We start from the raw sequence: 7,555 nt of genomic DNA, 5'->3' as shown, positions 1-7,555 counted from the left end.
TTTCAGTCACCTTGATCCATTCTTGGTTCTGCCGAGTGAACTTTACTGCGATGTTTTGAGTACTGATATGGAAAAGATCTTCAGTCTGACAGGTTGCCTTGCTGCGCGCGGATATCGTGGGATTCATATTTGGGGAAGCACACGGGACGGGGGAGGCCGCAGTAATCAAAAGGGATTAGGCGAGGCCGCCTCGATCACCGCGCCACCTTTTTCGCCAAGTACCTCGCGCGTGACTGTTGCGGGATTTGATTGGATCTTCCGGACCCACAGGCCAGCCACTCGGAAGCGGTCCCATATAAAGTGCCAGACCAGGGGTTTGTGCGCAGCGCGTCCCCATTCTCCTCCTTACTCCTCTGCTTTCTCCGCCATCTCCATGTCCGCTCCCAGTGTCGCTGCTCCGTTCTAGCTTCGCCCGTGACCATGGGGAAGGAGAAGACGGTGGCCCTGGAGCGCGCAAAGAAGGCGATGGCGAAGGCGAAGGGGAAGAGGTCCAACCGGGGCGGATCCTCGTCGAGATCCGGCCTGCCGTGCGGCTGGATCCAGGGTGACTGGATCCGGTCGACGATCAGCCAAGACGACATTGATGGTCTGGTCGAGGGGGTCTGATTCCCCACGAATCGGCGCGGCTCTCGGAAGGAGAGACTGAACCGCATCCGCGAGATGGTGAGTGCGTTCTCCTCGCAACTCATGTTAACCATGGATTTTCTCTGCCTCCCCATCCTTTTTCCGGGGATTCTTGAACTTCTTTGGAGTACAACTTCACCACTTCAATCCCAACTCCATCATATATCTTGCTGCCTACGTGTCCATGTGCGAGAACTTCTTAGGTTGTAGGCCACACTGTGGTCTTTTCAAGCACATTTTCACTTGTCGTTCCCAGTCGGTCAAGAAGGCCAATCCGAGTGACGAGAGGACACACGTGATTCAGATGTGCGGGGGTCTTGGGATTCAGATGAGAGGAAAAAGCACTTTCCCAGCCATGATCCTTCCCGAGTCGGTCCGAGGCTCGCAGTCGACCTGGTTTTATTGCAAAGACCAGCCGACTCCAGGTCAGTCGACCGGGCTTCCTGCTTTTTCCATGGCTCGGGTCGAGAAGCCCTCCGCATTGAAAGTGATCCCAGAGGAGAGAGCGCAGGTGAAGGTGTTGGTCGACCGGGTGGTCCAGCTCGTCCAGGACGGTGTGACCGGTATGGATCTGCTGGAGGTCTTCCTCAAACGACGCATCCAGCCGCTTCAAGCCCGTGACCATACGATGTGGATGTACTCGGGTATTGAGGATTCCACTTAGATCCACCCGGAGGAGGTCGACGAGGTCACGGTGGAGAAGTGGCTGAGAGGCATCACTGGAAACAAGGATAACCCCACAGGGTCCACGAGGGTCACTCCATTCGACCATTCGCGCTAGCCAGACCAGGTCCGACTCTGAATTGCCGAGCACTTCATTGATTAATCATGTGGCCGCCTGTTGACGACTGACCATTTTTTTCTTTGCTTGTTATCTTCCAGGCTCTTACTGAGATGTACTCAATGCCCAACGGAGTGCAGGAGCAGGATCCGGAGGGGGAGGCGAGCGGAGGCAAGAGTGGCGAGTGGCACTCGGACGAGGAGGAGGGCGAGGAGAGTGGCGACCCGAGTGATGAAGAAGAGGTCGAGTCGCCTCCCCGCAGAGAGAAAAGGTCCAAGCACACCCACGACCCGGCAAGCATTCATGACACAGCGGCCGTGTCGACTGGGCAGTCTTTGAAGCGCCCACGGGCGTTGTCGGTGTCAAAACTGGTGGATCTCGGGTAGGGGGTCCCGAACTGTGCGTCTAGGCCGGATGGTAACAGGAGGCAAGGGACATGAAGTTTTACCCAGGTTCGGGCCCTCTTGATGGAGGTAAAACCCTACGTCCTGCTTGATTAATATTGATGATATGGGTAGTACAAGAGTAGATCTACCACGAGATCGGAGAGGCTAAACCCTAGAAGCTAGCCTATGGTATGATTGTTGTTGTGTATGTTGTCCTACGGACTAAAACCCTCCGGTTTATATAGACATCGGAGAGGGTTAGGGTTACACAAAGTCGGTTACAATGGTAGGAGATCTGCATATCCGTATCGCCAAGCTTGCCTTCCACGCCAAGGAAAGTCCCTTCCGGACACGGGACGAAGTCTTCAATCTTGTATCTTCATAGTCCAGGAGTCCGGCTGAAGGTATAGTCCGGCTATCCGAACACCCCCTAATCCAGGACTCCCTCAGTAGCCCCTGAACCAGGCTTCAATGACGACGAGTCCAGCGCGCAGATTGTCTTCGGCATTGCAAGGCGGGTTCCTCCTCCAAGTACTTCATAGAAGATTTTGAACACAAAGATAGTGTCCGGCTCTGCAAAATAAGTTTCCACATATTGCCATAGAGAGAATAATATTTACACAAATCTAATCTGCTGACGTATTCCGTAGTGTGACACACCACGGCCAAGCCTTTATCCGAGTCGTTTCATTATCCCACCTCGGCGCGTCATGCGAGGCGGTTTCCTTGGCACGTCTTGTTAAAGCAGAGATCGTGTACCCTTATTCCGGGATTCTCATCAATACGGGCGTGGGTAACCCAACCGCGCCATTGATTACGACGCTTGGAGATAAGCAAGTTTTACCAGGCTGGTGGGGACACGTAGTTGCGTCCACCCATATAAGGGGATAAGGATCCACCTTTTCACCTATGCCTTCTTCCTCCCTTGCCTATCCATTCTCGTGCACTCGAGCTCCAGCGCCCAAGCCCGCACTCCCCATCTCAACCTTCTCCAGCCATGTCCGGAGCGGGAGGCAAGTGGATGGTCTCCTCCGTCACGGAGGGACACATCAAAAAACTGAGGAAGGCCGGATACTTGTCTAACGACATCACGTACAGGCTTCCCGAAAAGGGGCAGATCCTCCCCACCCCAAGGCCCCATGAGAGGGTAGTGTTCCTTCCCCACTTCCTCCGCGGACTGGGCTTTCCGATCCACCCATTCGTCCAGGGGCTCATGTTCTACTACGGCCTGGATTTCCATGATCCGGCCCCGAACTTCATCCTCAACATCTCGGCGTTTATCGTCGTGTGCGAGACTTTCCTCTGCATCCGCCCGCATTTCGGCCTATGGCTCAAGACTTTCAACGTCAAGCCGAAGGTGGTGCGCGGCAACCAGGCGGAGTGCGGAGGCGCCATGGTGGGCAAGATGCCCAATGTCTTATGGCTCGAGGGCTCCTTTGTGGAGACCCTAAAGGGGTGGCAATCGGGGTGGTTTTACATCACCGAGCCGTGCGACCCTGAGTGGATTGCAGCCCCCGAGTTCCGGTCCGGACCCCCAACGCGGATCACATCCTGGAAAGAGACGGGCCTGTCGTGGGGCAACAAAGGAGAGGTGACTGGAATGCAAACATGCATCCAAACCCTGGTGGACAAGCAGCTCAAGCTTGTCAACGTAGTCCAGGTTATGCTCATCCGCCTGATCCTCCCATGTCAACAACAGGCCTTCAATCTGTGGGAGTTCAACCCGGCGCAGCACCGAACTCTGAGCAGGCTCTTCGACACTACGTACGAAGATGCCTGGAAGGTGCTTTTCAAGGGCGCCGAGGCTCCCGCATCCGCCACCGAGGATCACGGATTCAGCGCGCAGCGTCACGCTAGCACGGTAAGTTGTTTGTACCTTTTACAGGGTATTAGTTTTCCATAGTTTAACTCAATGTGGGATCTAAGCTCCCTTACCTTTGACAGAGTTGGAAGGCGAAGTCCGGACAGATCGACTGTCCGGCTCCCTTTCCCGAAGACCCAGCTGATGCCCGCTTGGCGAAGCTGCTAGTTCCGGCACCCTATGTGGTGTCAGAGAAGAAGGCCACGAAGAAGGCCACGGGGACTCGAAAGAGTGCCCGGCGCCAGGAGGTGTCGGGTTCATCACCCGAAGGCTCCGACGCGCATTCCTCCCGTGAAGACGAGGAGGAAGAAGAAGAGACCTCTCCCCCTCCAGCGGGAGGAGAGAAGAAAAGGAAGGCCGCCCTCTCTAGGGAGGCCGGAGGGTCCAAGAAGGGGAGAACCCTTCCCCCGGACTACTCCACCGATGCCGACGACGGTGGAGAAGAGTGGCCGCTCAGGGACAAGCCCCTGGCGAAATCGTAAGTATCCGGATACCAGAGTAATTCATAGTATTCCTTTATTGCACAGCTTTCCCTTATGTCGAATATGATTATGCAGCCCACCCAAAGACCGGCTCGACTCATCGTCGAGCGGTTCACTGGACTCGTCGGATGTGAATTCGCTTCCGACGGCTTCCTCCCCCCGCCCTACGGACGACGCCGAAGTGTTGTCTCAACAGGTTCCAAGCCGGGAGGAGGTGGTCCTGGAGGCGCCGCAAGGCGACCTCCCAGACTCCAGGAGTAAAGGGGATAAAAACCCCCAGGGCTCCAAGTCCGGCTCTAGGCCGGACACCGCTCCGGAACCTTCAAAGGTTCCAGAGTCCAGCGGGGGACCTCCTTCCAAGAGGAGCGAGCCACCGTGCCGGTGACCCCCGTCCAACCAGAGGCGCCGGACAATCTGTTGGAGGCGCTCCAAGGCGCCTCCATCGACGAGGAGCGCCACACCATTATGAGTGCGGTGGTCCAGAAGGTTCAGTCTGCCAAGAGCGGACTGACTGAAGCTTGTACTAGCCTTTTAACAGGCTTTGAGGTAAGTAAAGAATGTGTAAATAATATTACCGCATAGACAGTAGCCCCTGATGCTCTGTTTGGCCTTCGGGAAGAAAAGCCGAATAGAGGATCAAATAAAATTCGTAGGAGTCTAACAAAAAGGAGTCAATATGCGTATGCAGGCTTCTCTGCTTGCGTCCGCCGCACTGACTGCGGAAGTGGACATGCTAAAGCAGAACCTCGAGCGGTCCGAGCAAGAGCTCGGGCATGCCAAGAAGCAGCTCGAGGACAATGAAGGTAAGAAATACCTTGTTTAAATATATATAAAAAGGTGCAATTGCAAAAAATGACAGGATTATCATGGCTATTGTAGGGGCCACGTCTGAGGTGGCGACCCTTAAGCAAGCGCTGGTCGAGGCCGAGAAGAGGGCGGCCACGGAGCGCACCGAGTGGGAGAAGTATGAGGCCCAGGTTGGCAAGGTGCAGCAAGAGCTCTAGGTTCTCATGAAAAAACATGAGAGTTTGGAGCTTGACTCAAAGACACGAGCGTCCGAGCTCGCGGCGGCTATTGAAAATGCCAAGTCTGCCAAGGCCGAATCCCAGAAGACCCTCCAGGAGTTGGATGAGGTGAAGAAGATAGCGGCGGGTAAGGCATTCTTTATGCAAAGCAAACACATAAACGTGAGTTACTTGTTACTTACCCGAATCCGGAGCTCTCCAGGAGCGTTCGCAGATCTTCCCTGGAGTGTGTCCGATGCCGCCGCATTCTATCGAGCCGAGGAGGGCAGCTCGACAGAGAAGGTGCTCTGGTCTCAGTATGCTGAGGCCGGACACCCCGTGCCCCTGAGCGACCAGCTGAAGCAACTGGTCGAGCTCCACAAGGCGGCCGAACAGGCCATGAAGGGCCTCATAGTTCGGCTGTGGCCTGAAGAGGCTCTGCCTGGGAGCTATTTCGGGCTGGTGCGGCGGCTGGTGGAGGCCTGTCCAAGGCTCGAAGTCATCAAGCGCTCCGTCTGCATTGAAGGTGCCCGTAGGGCCCTTGCCCGTGCTAAGGTGCACTTGGGCAAGCTGGATGCTGAGAAGCTTATGAAGGACGGGCCACCGCCGGGGAAAGAGCATCGCAAGCCCGAGAATTATTATAAGGATGTTCTGAAGGGTGCCTGCCTTGTGGCGGATGAATGTTCTAGGGATGTAATTTTTGAGTGATACTTGCTCGTTTTGTCCTGTGCGCTGAAAACTTGTTCATATGCGCTAAGCAATGCTGTTGGAATTTAAAATATTACCTTCTGTGCGGCTGTTTATCAATTCTGAGAGATGGTGAGTCGCCGGCTTCTGCCCCCGTGCCGCTAGTGCTGGGGTATTCGAGGATAAACCTGAGCGCTCTTTTTCCCATGTTTGGGTCCTTCGAGGGAGGCGCTCAGCCCAACGAACAAGGCAATCGGACTATAATGCGTGAACACTCTCACTTAGCCATAGAATTCTATAATTTTAAATTTCGGCGAAGCCCCTGGTATTCGGAAGACCGAGTTCGGGGCGCTATCCACGCCTTGGCCGGACAGAGCCGACTCCTCACTCTAAGCGGCATAAGTCTTTAGGGACTCAAAAAACCTCTCGAACAGCGACCAGCTCTCGCTTCATCATGACAGTCAGTTTTAGCTTTCTCCACTGAGGTGCTCGACCCAGCTCAACTGGGGCACAATCGCAGTGGTTCTCCTAGTGCTACCTTAGCCGATATAGCGGAACGTAAGGCACCAAAACATAGGAGCCGGGAAAACCCAACTATTGACCCAAGACATGATTCGGAGCCGATGCATATAATGCTATAAGTTCGGGGTGCCGCACTTGTTAAAGTGTTCGGACTTCTCACACCATATTGAGGGGTACTAAAGCCCTTGGCGTATTTTGGCCGTACCAAAGTGTACGGGTGCAACATGTCGTTAAGGAACATATATTTAAAAAAAGAGTAATGCAAAAATAGACAAAAGCTATGCATTGTTTATTAAAAAGGGCTGCGATCAAAGCAGAACGATACAAATAATGCGATAAGCAAAAGGTTGGACTATTTAACATGTCCGTTCCAGGGGCAGGCTGCGGAATGGTATGCGAAACAGGTATACTGCTCGTGATAGACACCACCTGGGAGTTCCGTAATGCGGCGTGGCTTGTCTGCTTCCCTGGTTCTTGCATCGTTTGTGCGGCAATTGAACTGCCGAACAGGCCTTCCGAAGAATGGAGTCCTGAAAGTAAGAGAAAATTAAAAAATCGGCAGCCCCTGGTGCGGTTTAAGCCGTGTTTTGGGCGTGCCATGATGGTGCCCCTCCCCATGTACCCATGGTATTTCTAGAGCGTAGTTATGTATGCGAAGCACTGGCGTCGCTTTTTGCGAGGGCTGGGGTTGGGGCCGCATTGCTACGCCTGCTCGGATCGTGCCAGGCGGTCTTGTTGTAGGTTACTCCGAGCGCGCTTGACGGTGTCCGGTCGTTTAATGGCTGGACTGGAGAACTGCCTGGAGAGGGTGCTTTGTACTTCCGCTGCAAGGGCCACCGTGTGCTCCTCCGTTCGGAGGGAGCGTTCGATGTTTCCATTGACCGTAATTACTCCTCGAGGGCCTGGCATTTTGAGCTTAAGGTATGCGTAGTGCGGTACCGCATTGAACTTGGCGAATGCGGTTCGCCCGAGCAGTGCGTGATAGCCACTGCGGAATGGGACTATGTCGAAGATTAACTCCTCGCTTCGGAAATTATCCGGAGATCCGAAGACCACTTCAAGTGTGACTGAGCCTGTACAGTTGGCCTCTACACCTGGTATTACGCCTTTAAAGGTCGTTTTGGTGGGCTTAATCCTTGAGGGATCTATGCCCATTTTCCGCACTGTATCCTGGTAAAGCAGGTCCAGGCTGCTGCCGCCGTCCATAA

This window comes from Triticum urartu, chromosome 2A (genome assembly GCF_056163025.1).
Source record: "Triticum urartu cultivar PI428250 chromosome 2A, HENAU_Tu73, whole genome shotgun sequence".
Lineage (NCBI taxonomy): Eukaryota > Viridiplantae > Streptophyta > Magnoliopsida > Poales > Poaceae > Triticum > Triticum urartu.
This window is presented reverse-complemented; position numbering follows the sequence as displayed.